At 39.0% G+C, this 15,992-nt stretch overlaps 1 long non-coding RNA gene across 1 annotated transcript; it reads right to left on the reverse strand.

Annotated features, from left to right (window-relative positions):
• Positions 1 to 14,857: 14,857 nt before the first annotated feature.
• LOC136312063 (uncharacterized) lies at positions 14,858 to 15,464 on the reverse strand. Its single transcript, XR_010726885.1, has 2 exons — positions 14,990 to 15,464; positions 14,858 to 14,936 (listed from the first exon to the last, which is right to left on the reverse strand). It is a non-coding gene; the product is annotated as an uncharacterized lncRNA (long non-coding RNA).
• Between the last annotated feature and the right edge of the window lie 528 nt (positions 15,465 to 15,992).

Here is a 15,992-nt window from a genome sequence, read left to right on the forward strand (position 1 = left end):
AAAGAATATATGTCCAAGGAAATTGAAACTATAAAAACAAATCAAACAGAGATGAAAAACTCAATTCACGAGTTGAAAAACGAAGTAACAAGCTTAGCTAATAGAACAGGTCAGATAGAAGAGAGGATTAGTGAAATAGAAGACAAGCAACTTGAGGCACAACAGAGAGAAGAAGAAAGAGACTCAAAAAATAAAAAAAAATGAGATAGCCCTACAAGAATTATCTGACTCCATCAAAAAGAATAACATAAGAATAATAGGTATATCAGAGAGAGAAGAGAGAGAAAATGGAATGGAGAACATACTCAAACAAATAATAGATGAGAACTTCCCAAGCCTGTGGAAGGAACTAAAGCCTCAAGTTCAAGAAGCAAACAGAACACCAAGTTTTCTTAACCCCAACAAACCTACTCCAAAGCACATCATAATTAAATTGGCACAAACCAACAGCAAAGAAAATATTCTCAAGGCAGCCAGGGAAAAGAAGAATACAACATATAAAAGAAGGCCCATTAGATTATCATCAGATTTCTCAGCAGAAACTCTACAAGCTAGAAAAGAGTGAACCCCAATATTTAAAGTCCTGAAAGAGAGGAACTTTCAGCCACGAATATTATACCCATCAAAGCTATCCTTCAAATATGAAGGAGAAATAAAAACATTCACAGATACAGAAAAGATGAGGGAATTTATCATCAGAAAACCCCCACTCCAGAAATTACTAAAGGGGGTTCTCCAATCAGATACAAAGAACAAAAAAAAACGAAGCCACAAGTAAAAGCTCCAAGAAGAACACAATAAAACCAAATTTAAACTGTGACAACAAAAAAAGGGGGGGGGGGAGATGGAGATTAACAGTAGCAAAGGACGATGGAGTGCAAAAGTACTCACAAAATAGTTTGCTACAATGAACAGGGTAGAAACCCTTTTCATTACTTAAAGGTAACCACCATTGAAAAAACCACCACAGATGCACATGAGATAAAAAAGATAGCAACAGAGGAAAGATGTATGGAATACAACCAAATTAAAACAAAAGATAGAAAAACGAAAGAGAAGGATCAAACAAGACACAAAACTAACAGAAAGCAAGATATAAAATGGCAATAGGGAACTCACAAGTGTCAATAATTACACTAAATGTAAACGGATTAAACTCACCAATAAAAAGGAACAGAGTAGCAGAATGGATTAAAAAAGAAAATCCAACTGTATGCTGCCTACAGGAAACTCATCTAAGTAACAAGGATAAACACAAATTCAAAGTGAAAGGCTGGAAAACAATACTCCAAGCAAATAACATCAAAAAAAGCAGGCGTAGCAATACTCATATCTGATAATGCTGACTACAAGACAGCAAAAGTACTCAGAGACAAAAATGGCCATTTTATAATGGCTAAGGGGACACTGAATCAAGAGGACATAACAATTCTTAATATATATGCACCAAACCAAGGAGCACCAAAATATATAAGACAGCTACTTATTGACCTTAAAACAAAAACTGACAAAAATACAATCATACTTGGAGACCTCAATACACCGCTGACGGCTCTAGATCAGTCATCCAAACAGAGAATCAACAAAGACATAGTGGCCTTAAACAAAACACTAGAGCACCTGGATATGATAGACATCTACAGGACATTTCATCCCAAAGTGACTGACTATACTTTTTTCTCCAGTGTACATGGATCATTCTCAAGAATTAACCATATGTTGGGCCACAAAAACAACATCAGCAAATTCAGAAAATTTGAAGTTGTACCAAGCATATTTTCTGATCATAAAGCCTTGAAACTAGAATTCAACTGCAAAAAAGAGGAAAAAAATCCCACAAAAATGTGGAAACTAAACAACATACTTTTAAAAAATGAATGGGTCAAAGAAGAAATAAGTGCAGAGATCAAAAGATATATACAGACTAATGAAAATGACAATACGACATATCAGAATCTATGGGATACAGCAAAAGCAGTGATAAGAGGGAAGTTCATATCACTTTAGGCATATATGAGCAAACAAGAGAGAGCCCAAATGAACCACTTAACTTCACACCTTAAGGAACTAGAAAAAGAAGAACAAAGACAACCCAAAACCAGCCGAAGAAAGGAGATAATAAAAATCAGAACAGAAATAAATGAATTAGAGAACAGAAAAACTATAGAAAAAATTAATAGAACAAGGAGCTGGTTCTTTGAAAAGATCAACAAAATTGACAACCCTTGGCAAGACTTACCAAGGAAAAAAGAGAAAGAACTCATATAAACAAAATCCAAAATGAAAGAGGAGAAATCACCACGGACACCATAGATATACAAAGAATTATTGTAGAATACTATGAAAAACTTTATGCCACTAAATTCAACAACCTAGAAGAAATGGATAAATTCCTAAAACAATACAACCTTCCTAGACTGAGTCAAGAAGAAGCAGAAAGCCTAAACAGACCTATTAGTAGAGAAGAAATAGAAAAAAACATTAAAAACCTCCCCAAAAATAAAAGTCCAGGCCCTGACGGCTATACCAGTGAATTTTATCAAACATTCAAAGAAGACTTGGTTCCTATTCTACTGAAAGTCTTCCAAAAAATTGAACAAGAAGCAATACTTCCAGACACATTTTATGAGGCCAACATAACCCTCATCCCAAAACCAGGCAAGGATGGCACAAAAAAAGAAAACTACAGACCAATATCTCTAATGAATACAGATGCTAAAATACTAAACAAAATACTAGCAAATTGAATGCAACAACATATTAAAAAAATACTACATCATGATCAAGTGGGATTCATCCCAGAATCTCAAGGATGGTTCAACATACGTAAAACAGTTAACGTAATACACCATATCAACATAACAAAGAACAAAAACCACATGATCTTATCAATAGACGCAGAAAAGGCTTTTGATAAAATACAACACAATTTTATGTTTAAGACTCTCAACAAAATGGGTATAGAAGGAAAATATCTCAACATGATAAAGGCCATATATGATAAACCATCAGCTAACATCATATTAAATGGCACTAAACTGAAGGCTTTCCCCCTTAAATCAGGAACAAGACAGGGTTGTCCACTCTCTCCACTCTTATTTAATGTGGTACTAGAGGTTCTAGCCAGAGCAATCAGACAAGACAAAGAAATAAAAGGCATCCATATCGGAAAAGAAGAAGTAAAGGTATCACTTTTTGCAGATGATATGATCCTATACATCGAAAACCCCAAAGAATCCACAAAAAGACTACTAGAAACCATAAGCCAATACAGTAAGGTCGCAGGATACAAAATTAACATACAGAAGTCAATAGCCTTTCTATATGCCAACAATGAAACAATTGAGAACGAACTCAAAAGAATAATCCCCTTCACAATTGCAACAAAAAAAATAAAATACTTAGGAATAAACATAACAAAGAATGTAAAGGACTTATATAATGAAAACTATAAACCATTGTTAAGGGAAATCAAAAAAGATATAATGAGATGGAAGAATATAGCTTGTTCTGGATTAGGAAGTATAAATATAATCAAGATGGCTATATTACCCAAAGCAATATACAAATTTAATGCAATTCCCATCAAAATTCCAATGACATTTTTTAAAGAAATAGAGCAAAAAATCATCAGATTTATATGGAACTATAAAAAATCCCAAATAGCCAAAGCAATCCTAAAGAAAAAGAACGAAGCTGGGGGCATTACAATACCTGACTTCAAACTCTATTATAGGGCCACGACAATCAAAACAGCATGGTATTGGCAGAAAAATAGACACTCAGACCAATGGAACAGAATAGAAAGTCCAGAAATAAAACCACATATATATAGTCAAATAATTTTTGATAAAGGGGCCAACAACACACAATGGAGAAAAGAAAGCTTCTTCAATAAATGGTGCTGGGAATACTGGAAAGCCACATGCAAAAGAATGAAACTGGACTACAGTTTGTCCCCCTGTACTAAAATTAACTCAAAATGGATCAAAGATCTAAACATAAGACCTGAAACAATTAAGTACATAGAAGAAGACATAGGTACTCAACTCATGGACCTGGGTTTTAAAGAGCATTTTATGAATTTGACTCCACAGGCAAGAGAAGTGAAAGCAAAAATTAATGAATGGGACTACATCAGACTAAGAAGTTTTTGCTCAGCAAGAGAAACTGATAACAAAATAAACAGAAAGCCAACTAAACAGGAAATGATTTTTTCAAACAACAGCTCAGATAAGGGCCTAATATCCAAAATATACAAAGAACTCATAAAACTCAACAACAAACAAACAAACAATCCAATAAAAAAATGGGAAGAGGATATGATCAGACACTCCTCCCAGGAAGAAATACAAATGGCCAACAGATATATGAAAAGATGCTCATCTTCTTTAGCTATTAGAGAAATGCAAATCAAAACTGCAATGAGATACCACCTCACACCTGTTCGATTAGCTGTTATTAACAAGACAGGTAATAGCAAATGTTGGAGAGGCTGTGGAGAAAAAGGAACACTCACACTGTTGGTGGGAATGTAAAGTAGTACAACCATTATGGAAGAAAGTATGGTGGTTACTCAAAAAACTGAAAATAGAACTACCTTATGACCCAGCAATCCCTCTACTGGGTATATACCCCCAAAACTCAGAAACATTGATACGTAAAGACACATGCAGCCCCATGTTTATTGCAGCATTGTTCACAGTGGCCAGGACATGGAAACAACCAAAAAGCCCATCAATAGATGACTGGATAAAGAAGATGTGGCACATATACGCTATGGAATACTACACAGCCATAAGAAATGATGACATCGAATCATTTACAGCAAAATGGTGGGATCTTGATAACATGATACGAAGCGAAATAAGTAAATCAGAAAAAACCAGGAACTGTATTATTCCATACATAGGTGGGACATAAAAGTGAAACTAAGAGACATTGATAAGAGTGTGTTGGTTACAGGGGGAGAGGGGGGAAAGGGAGAGGGAAAGGGGGAGGGGGAGGGGCACAAAGAAAACTAGATAGAAGGTGACAGAGGACAATCTGACTTTGGGTGATGGGTATGCAACATAATTGAAAGACAAGATACCCTGGACTTGTTATCTTTGAATATATGTATCCTGATTTATTGATGTCGCCCCATTAAAAAAATAAAATTAAAAAAAAAAGAAAATCAAATAAAAGGTGACGGAGAACACTTTGACTTTCGGTGATGGGTATACAACATAATCAAATATCAAAATGATCTGGAGCTATTTTCTCTGAATCTATGTACTCTAATTGATCAATGTCACCCCATTAAAATTAATTGTCTAAATAAAATTTAAAATAAAAAGAGTGAACCTTTGAAACCCTAGGCACCCCACCCTCAGACCATAAAGGCAGAGAGCCTTGTCTGTAACATCTCTCTCTCTCTTCCCTGGGCGTGTACTCACCACAACCTTGTTCCTCCAAGTTCCCTGTTTCTTTGCGGAAAGCCAGCATTGGTTCAGGTGGGGAAATGTCTGGGGTGCGGCTGGCTGCAAGTTAAAGGGCAAGGGGATTGCTCCAGGCGTGTGGAACTGATAGCATCCCCATCAGCTGGCTGAGACCCAGATTACACAGAGATGAAGGTCAGTGAAACCACTGAGGAGCAGACACCCTGAAGTGAGGAGTGGGCCCAAAGGACTCCAAAAGTTTCTGCTACAGCTCTAGAACCTGCCACCTTGAGTCCACTTATTCTGAGGAGCTCGTTAAAGGGCACACAAACTGTAGGCAACTAGGCCATGCAGAGTGAGACTGACACACACATATTCATATTTGGAGGGTTTACAAAGCTCTGTGGCTCACCGTGCTAAGTCTAAGTGATCAAACTGTTTTATTATTTTGGGTAAGCTTTATTTAAGAAGGTAAGAAAATGTATGGTTTATTTTTATTACATGGTGAAAATCTACCTACTGTGTATAAGACATGGCATTAAAGCCTTGAAAGAATACAGCTGAGGACGACAGAGTCTCAACTCTCAGTGAGTTTACAGTCCGAGGAGGGGAAGGAGGAAGAGGCTGGTAAGGACAGATGCTTACAATACAAAAAAGGGAGCACAGACTCTGACCAGGGCTGGCAGAGAGATTAGGAAAGGTCTCCAGAGGCCGTGTTGAGTTGATCCTTAGACGATAAATAGGAAAATGATTTAAAAATTTGAACTGCAGCTATTTGTAAACAATCCATTTTTTGAAACACCTCATTCCTCCAATTGCACCAGACAGCACGTTATGCTATTATATATAAGTCAAAACTTTGTGAGTGAACATCTGGCCGCTTTTATTGTCGGAGCAAAGTTTTGAATACTAAATCAACTTTAGAACTTAATCAGGTGTCTATTTCAGGTAGGCAATCTACATATTAGAAATACAATTTTTATTCAATATAAGGCAGAGTGAAATGCTTTCCCTTTAAGGAAAAGGTACTAGGAAAACGAGTTATCCTAAGGGCTTCCCAGGAGTCAGGATTCTAACCTGGTAACACTTAAGCAACAAAATTTCAGTCCCTAGCATAACTAAGAGCAAAACAGAGTAAACTCTTTGAAATCTCAGACAAATACTGTTTTTCATTCTGTATTATAATCTCTTTGTCAGTTATCAGAGAAGACTGACTGACTGCCCCATTTTTTTTGTTTTTAATCTGGTTTCCATGTGCTCAGAAACAAATAAAGTAACACAAAGGAATTTTCCAGTAACGTATGACTAATGAATTAGAAAGTGCTATTTTGTGCCTTGAGAACATTTTAAAATACTGTAAGCCTTTTTCCTCATTAAGGTATTCCCAAAACAACCCCTCCCCCCCAAATGTCACTGCAGGAGCATGAAATATGATAACTAATAAATTAGAACAATTATAATCATTTTCTTTAGAATACAGCAACTATGAGTGACACATGTAAATAGCTCCAATATATTCATCTAATATTAATGATAATTAACATGAGCACTAAATTAGAATTACCTATATCGGCCAGAATTGTAAAGCTCTGCAACAGCCTCGAGATTACGAGAGGGGCTGATACCTGCATGAAGGCTGTGCCCAGCCTGCTGATAATGAAGCGTGTATGGACTTTTAATTCCATAAGCAGAATGTTTTTAAGCATCAGACTTCATCAAAATTTTGTTTAATTAATTAGTAAACATACTGCATGTTTGCCTAAATCCTTTTATTCCAAACAGGAGCTAAATACCATTTCTCATTTGCATTTGTGGGAATATAGAATTGTACTAATTTTGAAATTTGACTAAGCCCCACAAGATGCATTGATTTTTGTAGCCATTTTACAGTTATATAAATTGGTAATGTGATCTATTTGCCTTTTCCCCCAGATATTATCAGATAAATAAACAAGACCTTTTCTTTTAGCTTAAGAAAAGGTACTAACAAAACAAATTATCCCACAACTCTCTTTGAAAATCTTTTCTTTTACACTCAAACGATATAAATTCAGAACAATCCCAAAATAAAGTAAGTTTGCAGAAACTGGCTGACTTTATGATATATCTAAAAGATGTATTTAAAGTTGTATTTTATACAACTTAAACTGACAAAACTGTCAATATATGGAAGTGTTACAATACTTGACTTGCCGTAGGTGCTCAATAACTGCTTGCTGTATAAAGCAAGTGCAATGTAACTTTTTAAAGAAGTGCACCTTGATGAAGAGATAAAATTAAGAGTTCTGACTAGACAACATTTATTATTTCTCTGGGTAAAATAATGGTTTATAGGTTTGCAATTTTAATATCATGCAAATCCAAATACTTATTTTCTTTCCTCTGACATTTCCTTAATTCAGACCATCATCACCTTACTCCTCAGTGATTGAAATGGTCCTATTGGAATTCCTGTCTCACTACTTTCCCCTACTTATTCGCTCCTGCTTCCACCTATTTTCCATTTATCAGCTGAGTGACCTTTCTATTCTCTCAGCATAAAGTCTGAAGCATTCAAGACACTTCATGGTGTACCCACAGCCAATCCTCTTTTATCTCCACAACTCAACCTCTGGTACTTGGTGCTGCAGCCAAAGCTTGTGCGGCTTTTCTACATGCTATTTTCTCACCCCAGGACCTTCGCACATGCTGTTTTGCATTGGAAAACTTTACATCCTTCCCATTCTTGGCCTTTCATCCTTTAATCTGGTTCACCTCTACTTATCTTTAAGGTTTTGGTTGAAACATTATCTTCTCCATAAGTCTTCCCTGAAAGCCCTTCCACGTCTCAAGATTAGATTCATGTTGTGCCACTCTGTGCTTTCATTTAGCTAATGAATCAAAATGGTGGTTTGTTATTAACTCTTAATAAATTCTTTGTGCCCTACACCTGACATTATGCCCAGCACATAACAGGCACTCAACTAATATTCTGTGAATGAATTAGGAAAACCTTCCAAAACTGAGTAATCTTCTTCATGAAGTTGATCAAATAATAATTTGAATTATAAATGATAACACAGTGGAAAGAAAAGTATATCAATAGTTAAGAGGCTTGAGTCACCATTCTAGCTCTCTAATTTTATATAATTTCTCTGTATCCCAATTTAATCTGCAATATACATATAATACCTACCCCTCCTACCTCACAAGAGGATAGATCCAAAGGGCTCAGGTAAATGAAAGCACTACTCATGCAAAATATTATTATCATAATCATTATTAGTTAATGCCTAAATTGACTGCCACATTTTTGCTCAAAAGCCCCCACTCTCCATTCTCGCACTTCCTCACCCTCATTCCCACCCTTCCACTTTCCGCAGTGTTTCCCAAAGCATGACTTTGTGAATTGGTGATCAAGCTCATTATCATTTCTATGTTCCAGCTGGAGTTTTTCAGCTTAGTAGCCACTCTGATTTTGCCACAAAGAAACCTCTTTTCTCCCAGTCTTGGGCCATGTGCTCTGGGTGAAGCTCATTCTACCCCAGGACCCCAAATATGAAGGCTGTGGCTCTAACTAGGTCAATGAGCACCCTGAGTTCTCGTAACCAATGGATGTGGTCCGTGGGCATCCCTAAGCCATGACTAAAGCAGTCCAATCAGAGGAAAGCTCAGAACCTCTCCAGGGTGTATAGAGCAAAGGTGGCCACATTCATTTGCTGGGCCAGCCAGGCAGCAAACAGCCCTGGGTGTTACTGGCACTCATCCTGCAACAAGTAAAGCCTCCTAGGGATGGCATACAGAGACAGGAAAATATCTGGTCCTTGGGGGCATTCTCAGCGGCTGATTCGTGCCTCTCCTGCCATTGGCACTACCCAGCAGTACCAATCATTTGAAAGATCCATTTCTGTACCTTCTCACTGAAAGGCCATCTTTGACTTTCTCCTCCCAGAAAATGGATTTTTTTTTAAAGTTCTTTTTTTAAAAAAGAAAAAGTTCTTTCCTTGTAATAATGCTGTGAAAAAAAGTAAAATTCAAATCCATGTTTAACCAATGCTTATAGAGCAATAAAGTCAGATTTATACAAAAAGTGGTGAAATCTTTATAAGTAAAGGGTTTTATTAATTCAAAGGATTATTGTAAGTAGAATTACCATCATTGATTTGATTACTCACCTAGTTCCACTGCAGGTCTCCAACATTATTAAAATATGAGGTTAATTGGAAAAATCAGTATCTAAGGGGGAAAATAAAGCCAGTGGAATCTAGGAAAAGCAACCTTAAGAAGCATTTTATTGTTAAATTTTCAGCCTGACTTTTCTATCCAAACTTTTCAAAAATATTTTTGGCTCTACAGTTTTGGTAAGATTCAGGTTAACGTATGCTTTGTCAGGATTGCTTTCTTCAGAAGTAAGCAGATAGATCAGGAAATAAACCACAAAAATTCCTTAATTGCTAGTCATCTAAGTGAGGACTTATACTCTGGCTGAAAAAGTAAACCAAGGAAAGAAATACCTAGCAGTCTTTTTCCAGGTATTTTTTTTCCACACAGGCTGAGGAAAACACCCTAGTCAGCAAAGGGGTCAAAAGATAACTCTTCAAACCTGCCTTTTTAGGGGGAATTAGCCATTTAAGCTCCATCTCTATTAGCAGTGAGCTAGCAAGGCTGGAGAATGACTTAACTCCTATCACTTTGTCCATGTGTTTATCCAATATTAATCTCCTGTGTTTTAGAAATTGGTCTGAACAAACTATATTATAATTGCCTCAAGAAAGGTTAAATTATGCCTCAGGAACATCTTAAACTATTTGTGATAAGAATTTATTTAGTATGTATTTAGAATGCATAATAAATTTATTTATCATGAAGTCCCTTTAATAGAATGTCATTGCATTATGAGCTGATTGTGGCTCATCTCTCATGTGTGTTCTTGGTGTGGGCACAGCTGTCTGGTTCCCAGTCCTAGACAGGATAAATCTCTTAGAGAATATCATATAATTAATTTGTGTTTAATGAATTCTAAATACAGACACAGTGATCAACAGTATCAATCTATTAACAAATGGGGGCTAAAAATGACAATAATGAAGTTTCCATTTATCGCTTTCTATGGGCCACGCCCCATATAGGAAGGTAAAAATATACTTTCCATTTATCATAACTGCTCTGCAAGGTAAGTTTTATTAAATTGATTTAAAAAAAAAGAAATTGAAGATTAGAGAGGTTAGGACCTCTCTAAAGTATTAAGGTTTGAGTTGGAGCATCTTTACACAGCAAGAATACTATAGCCACACAGCTGTCCTTTCTGGTAGAACCAACACACAGAATTGAGCTTGCTACTGGGTTTTTTTGTTGTTGTTGTTTGCCAGGTTTTGTTTCTTTGTTCTGTTTTTTTTATAATATGTATAATAGATGCATGAAAAATTAGCATAATAATTCAATATTAGTGTAGACTTTGAAATTAGCATAGAATTTCAAGCCTAACTTTCAGGGAATTATTGATGAACCTGGGACTTGACGATAAAGCTTTCAGAATAAAACCCACTCATTGACTACGTGACAGAAATGAGGCACCGAGGGGGAATGCCATGCCCCTTTGCCAGGTTTCCAGCCGCAGGGGTGAAGTCTGAGTGGCTCCAGAGGCCACGGGAATCACCACTGCTCTTCTGACATGGAGCACGTCAAATAGCAACAGGTATTCTATGACGGAACTGGTGACTGGGACAGGATGTGACTTCTGAGTCTGTGATGCATGAATTCTGGGGTGTGCACATAATCATTCTGCTTATAGGGCAGTCCAAGTTTTTGTAGCATTAGAGATGGGCAAGGCTTTGACTTTCTTCTCCACTGGCAGTCTGCTGCTGGGGAATAGCATGCTAGGAGGTACATAAAGGCATGGTTTAAAGCACCATCCTATCCAGCTTAGTACTGACTGCTCTGACAGGGGCTGAGTGGACTGGGAACTTTTGAAGGGCTAGGATGTCAGCATCTTTCAGCTGCCTCCTTTTTTTGCTCAGACTTCTCAGGGACAGAGCATTTGCCCTTCTGTATGGCACGCTGCTCTCACTTGGCCAGTCATCAATAGATAAACATCAGCCAACTCCAGGGGAAGCCTCTTCTGCTGCTGAGAAAAAAACCTCTTCCTTCGAGTTTTCTTACCTCTGTTTTAGTGCCAAGCAAGATTTTTACTGAAAACACTTGGTAATCATTCCTAACAAAGATTGCTTCCCATATGAATAATATCTCCAGCTGACAGGAAGATATAATTTTAATGCCCTTCCTATCAGGACACTTGGTGTTGGCGCTCACTCTGTCATTTATTGATAAAATAAAATATGTCTGTGAATAAAAGCTATCATATAAATAAACATTATGCAATCTGCTAAAAGTGGGGTTTAAGGAGAGATGAGTTTGTTTTCTAAAACTTTTCAGTCAAGTTAACAAAAGCTACAAACTTTGTTTTTTCATTAATTTTAGCTGTGTTAGGTAGGACTGTAGCAGGCTGGAAGCGGAGGATCTCAGTGACCTCGCAGTCTATCAGCTTGGAAACCACGCCCACAGAAGGGGAGGTGTCCTCCTCTGCCTGACCTCAAGGTGAGGCAGGAGGGAGAGGACCCTAGTCCTTGGCAGAGTCCTTCACCCAGCAGAGCTACTCTGCTTTTATATGCTGGGGTTCTGCGTTGGATCTGTTGAGCTAAACAGGCTTTTGCTGCCTCATAACAAAGATTTAGAATTAAAATTTTATTTCCACTCATGATAGGGTGACATCCTAATTTTATAAGTAGGGCAACTGAGGCCCCAGAAGATGAGGTGAATGACCCAAGGGCCTCCCCACTAATAACGACAGAGGTTTCCCAACTTTGTGTGTTACTTTCCACCAGGCAATATGACCCATCACTCTACTCATTGTTACATCCTAGGAGACAGGCCACAGCAGACACAAAGTGAATTTTATAAGTTTTATTGCAGACCTGCACAGGGACTGCAGGCAACCCATGCAAGGGAACACTGCAGCCCCCTAAACCTGTGCAGGGGCTGCAGGTAACCCACACAGGGGAACACTGCAGCCCTCTAAACCTGTGCAGGGACTGCAGGTAACCCACACAGGGGAACACTGCAGCCCCCTAAACCAGCGCAGGGACTGCAGGCAACCCACGCCTCCGAAAAGACTGGAGCACTGCAGCCACGAGCTTCTAAAATGGCTCCTTTTTATAGGGTGGCTATCTAGGATGAGCAAGCATCATACAGAAGCTGATGTGGCTGTTAGTCATTGGCTAGGGAGGTCGTGCGCAGTTACGGGGGGGGTATTACTCAGTGGAGAATTTCAAACATAAACTTCTGATAAGGGTCTCTTAACCAATAGAATGCAAACATTTGTCTCTTTTTCCTTTTTTTCTCTCTCTTTCTTTCAGCCTCCCAGAGTCCCTATCTGTCTCTGCTTCTTGAACGACCTTGGGCATGTTATTCCTAACAGAACAGGAGCAGGACCTGCCTGTAACCCTTAAGTTCCCTGTTCCATTAGTGCCCTGCTTATTTTCTGATCTTCTCTTGGTCCTTACATTCCCTACTCCTTTTAGGGCATAAATCAAATCCTTGATTCTTCATCAGTGGGGAGAATGGTATAAGTCTGGGGCTTATGAGAATTTTCTACTTTAGCTGTAGCTATAAGCTAATTAGGTCAGGGGTCCTCCCTAGTATGTGCTGGCACGCTGATAGTGTGCCCTTAGTACTACAAGCTTTACAGACTAATTTCTTTCTGCCTTGTATTTTTCTTCTCTGTACTAACTTCTTACAACTTGCACAAACCTTCTGCAACTTACACAAACCTTCTGCAACTTACACAAACCTTCTGCAACTTTTATGCACTTTCTTATCCAGAAATAACTGGCTTTCATAACAACTTGCTTTTCCTTTTCTTTTCAAAAGTACCTCTACACTTCATACCTTCTATTATTAAAACCATACAATTCCTTTTTAATTTATCAGAATTCTTAATTCCTAAAAACCTTAACCTTCAGCAAAGACTAAGTTAGTACTAAGTAATCCTCTTTTAAAGATTGCTTTTTGGAGGTGTCCTTTTCCTAAGTAGCCTATTGGACACATGACCAATATTCACAGATTATTCTATAGTGGTAGCTATGAGCACATACATAACTTTCATTTACCTTGTAGCTTCTTTGTCAGCCATGGGACTTGCACCCCCTTTCTGTATGACTCATAGCAGTGCATGCATCAAACCTCTTAAGATGACTTACTTGGCTTTCCTTTACTTTAGTTTCCCTCCCTTCCCAAAGTCTCTATGTGTGGACCAGTTAACTTCTGGTTTGTGGCTGAAGCAGGGCATGCTGTCCTTCTCAGGGTCAGCTTAGTTGATGGGGTCAGTCTTCGCTGTCCACAAAGGTGTCTCTGCTGGGACTGCAAGCTTCAGCCGGCTGCGGTGGACCCAGGCGAGTATGCCTTCTACCTTGGCAGTAGTGGGAGTTGTCAGGATCATGGTGTGTGGACCTGTCTACGTGGGAGTCAGTCCTTGGGTGATGTACTGCTAGAAGTGCCTCTTGGACAGTCTTTGAACAGTGTGCTGAGTAACCTATAAAACCTGTAAGTACTTAGGGAAAGGGTGTTACATTTCTACACATTGCAGTTAGAGTTTAAGTCCTAGTGACTACTGCTTCTAGCTGGAATTAGCAGCAGGTCCCAGCCTATAATAGGCATGGGGCATTGAGATAGGAGGATCAAAGGAGATACTAAACATAAAGCAATAAAACCAGACTGTCAATACCCACAGTAGAGATCTTTGAGGGATAAATAAAACTTAAATATTCAAGCAAGGCATAGTAGATGGCCCTTGTGTTATTAGCTTATCTGCTACTTGGAAGAAATACCTTAGGCTCCTGAACGATGTCCTTGGGCCTTCAGTGGCAATTCCCAGTACGCTGGGCAAGGTCAGGTCACAGGTAGCTGGAGCAGGACTAGAAGAGACTGAACCCTCCCTCCATGGAGCAAGGGAGCAGCTTACCTTCTCATGTCCCTCTTTCCACAGCACAGACGTGTCCCTTGATGGGGCTGGGAAGCCTGGCAGGCTTCAGTTCAATGACCTTTCTTTCCACTCTGGAGCAGGGCCTTGATGACAGCTATGAAGCCCCTTAGGGCGCTGGAGCCAAAAGTTGGTATTTCCTGACTTCTTTTGGGCCTTATTTGCCTTTTCTGTTACTTCCTTGGTCACTATAGACCTTAAAAGCCATGCTCAGAAGATCTCACTGAGGGGCTTGACAAACAGTCTCAAGACTCTAAATGTTTCGAATCAGCCAAATTCAGTTTCCAAACGGCAACTGCCGGAGGCTGGCCAGCTACCAACGTCTGCTGCAGCCCACTCTGTGAGGAGGGGTCTTACATGGCCAATCTCACTGGGGGCCTCCATCTGTTACATCCTAGCGAGATAGGCCACAGCAGACGCAAAGTAAATTTTATAAGTTTTATTGCAGACCTGCACAGGGACTGCAGGCAACCCATGCAAGGGAACACTGCAGCCCCCTAAACCTGTGCAGGGGCTGCAGGTAACCCACACAGGGGAACACTGCAGCCCTCTAAACCTGTGCAGGGACTGCAGGTAACCCACACAGGGGAACACTGCAGCCCCCTAAACCAGCGCAGGGACTGCAGGCAACCCACGCCTCCGAAGAGACTGGAGCACTGCAGCCACGAGCTTCTAAAATGGCTCCTTTTTATAGGGTGGCTATCTAGGATGAGCAAGCATCATACAGAAGCTGATGTGGCTGTTAGTCATTGGCTAGGGAGGTCGTGCGCAGTTACGGGGGGGGTATTACTCAGTGGAGAATTTCAAACATAAACTTCTGATAAGGGTCTCTTAACCAATAGAATGCAAACATTTGTCTCTTTTTCCTTTTTTTCTCTCTCTTTCTTTCAGCCTCCCAGAGTCCCTATCTGTCTCTGCTTCTTGAACGACCTTGGGCATGTTATTCCTAACAGAACAGGAGCAGGACCTGCCTGTAACCCTTAAGTTCCCTGTTCCATTAGTGCCCTGCTTGTTTTCTGATCTTCTCTTGGTCCTTATACTCATGAGACATCTTTTGTGTATGTCTTTTTTAATATTATTTTTTTCCAGTTTTATTGATATATAAAATTGACCTACAGCACTGTATGAGGGGTACAGCATAATTATTTGACTTACATATATTTTGAAATGGTTATCACATTAAGTTTAGTTAGCATTCATCATCTCATATAATGTATCCCAGTCGTAAGTAAGCAGCCTTTGGCTCTCTGGACCTCACAGGCTTATGGCCCTACATTTTGATACTCATCATAAACACACTAAAGGATCCTATGGGCAATCTCCCCATAGCTTGAAGGCTCCTCCTCATGTTTGCAATGTTAAAACTGGTCAAAGGCAATGATCCCTGATATAGCAGTTACTTCTGATACATTCTTTGACTGAGGAATGCATGCATCGTCATCCAAACTCACTGGCAGGAAGGAAAAATGTTTTCTGACTTTTTATTCAAGTGGGTCACACTGAAAGTATTTACAGCAGAACCTTTTGATAAATTTCCACTAAGATTCTCATATCCCAGA

This window comes from Saccopteryx bilineata, chromosome 8, assembly GCF_036850765.1.
Source record: "Saccopteryx bilineata isolate mSacBil1 chromosome 8, mSacBil1_pri_phased_curated, whole genome shotgun sequence".
In the NCBI taxonomy this organism is placed as follows: domain Eukaryota; kingdom Metazoa; phylum Chordata; class Mammalia; order Chiroptera; family Emballonuridae; genus Saccopteryx; species Saccopteryx bilineata.